Raw genomic sequence first — 2,089 nt, forward strand, 5'->3', positions numbered from 1 at the left:
CATTGTTGAGCAAGTGAGTTTTCATGAGTTTATGGCTGAGACTCAACCTTTGTTCAAATTTTATACAAGAAATACATTGAGAAGTGATGTTGAGAAGATGTATGAAGCTGAAAAGGCAAAGCTTCTAAAATTATTGGGAAAAAATTCAAGCCGCATTACTATAATTACTGACATGTGGAGTGCTGATTGTCAAAACAAAGGCTATATGGCAATTATGGCTCACTTTATTGATGATGATTGGAACTTGCAATGTTGACTTGTAAGGTATTATTTATGCTTTTAGCATCTTTTAAATATTTGACTTTTTAATGTCATGATTGTTTATTATTTTACATTATTCTAGGTTTGCATATGTGCCTGCACCCCATACTGCTGAAGTTCTTAGTGATACTTTGGTGAATTTTTTGTATGATTGGAACGTAGATAGAAAATTGTCAACTTTAACGGTTGATAATTGTAGTACAAATGATGCCATGATTTATCTTCTGTTTGATAAGATTTCACCAGCTAACTTTGTTAAGAGAGGGGAATTTTTTCACATGCGTTGTTGTGCTCACATTGTTAATTTGATTGTGAAAGATGGCATGAATGTAATATATGGTTCTATTGAAAAAATCAAAGATAGTATTTTTTTTTTTTTGTTGCAACACAGAAGAGGGAAGAAAAATTTGAAGAGACTTGTAGGCAATTGAATATTAATTATAGGGGAAAGCTTACACTTGATTGTAGAATTAGATGGAATTCAACTTATCTAATGCTTACTTCTGCTTTACCATATAGAGAAGTTTTTTAGCGTTTAAAACACCGTGAATCTCTGTATAAAGTTGTACCATCTGATGATGAGTGAGAAATGGCAAATGAACTTGTTGATAAATTAGAAGTCTTTTATAGTGTAACTGAATTATTCTCTGGCACTTTATATCCAACGACAAATTTGTACTTTTTCAAGGTGTGTGAAATGAGATTGACATTGAATGAGTGGTTGTGTAGTCCCAATGAGATAATTCATAGAATGGCAACAAATATAATTAGTAAGTTTGAAAAGTATTGGGATGAAATTAATGAAGTCATGTGGGAGCTATCTTAGACCCTAGGTATAAAATGAAGTTATTAAAATTTTTTTCCTAAAATATATGGATCTCAAAGTAAGAATCATTTGAGAAAGGTGAAGAAAATGATGGAAGAATTAGTATGTGAATATCAACTTAAGGTTAGGGTTAAAAGAAGAGCAACAAATGATGATAATTCAACTTCTACTTTGAATGTTGGACATGACGAAGGATCTTCAAAGAGAAAATTTAACTCTATCTACTTGCAATTTGTGGAAGATACATATGATGACTGTGCTGCGAAAATTGAGTTGGATTTCTATTTGGAAGAAAGTGTTATGGTAAATAAAACAAATTTGGAAAAATTTGACATTTTGGGCTACTGAAAAAATATTTGAGTGAAATATCCAACTTTACAAAAGATTGCAAGAGATTTTTTAGCCATTCCCATTTCTACTGTTGCCTCAGAGTCTGCTTTTAGCACCGGTGGTCGAGTTATACATCCACATCGCAATAAATTGAATTGTGAACTTGTTGAGGCGTTAATTTGCACTCAGCATTGGATATATTCTTCAAGTAAAAGTACTAATAACTCAAATTTTATTTCGTATTAAAGTTCAATTTCATGTTAAATTTAACTCTCCTAAATTGTTAGTTGATATAATATAGATAAATTATGGTAAAAAATTCCAATTCCTGGGACTATGCGATGGATATGGGAATTTAGGAGTTTAGGTAATTATTTTTTTATTATGTCAAATTCATATTAAATATATGATATTCTTGTTTATGATGTATGTTAACATATTCATGTTTGTGTTATATTTTAATAGAGAAATATGGAGTTGTTTGTTGGAAGTTGAAGACTTTATTTTATGACTTTTTTTAAAAATGGAAGTTGTATTTTAAAATTTCGTTTTATGCACTATGATTTGTTATTTTATATTTATTGACTTGTAAGTTGTAATCTTGAATAAGATATGTATGTTTGTGTGTTGTAATAATGTTTTGTGGTTTTTTTTATATATTTTTAAATTTTT

Source organism: Arachis ipaensis, chromosome B06 (assembly GCF_000816755.2).
Source record: "Arachis ipaensis cultivar K30076 chromosome B06, Araip1.1, whole genome shotgun sequence".
NCBI lineage: Eukaryota > Viridiplantae > Streptophyta > Magnoliopsida > Fabales > Fabaceae > Arachis > Arachis ipaensis.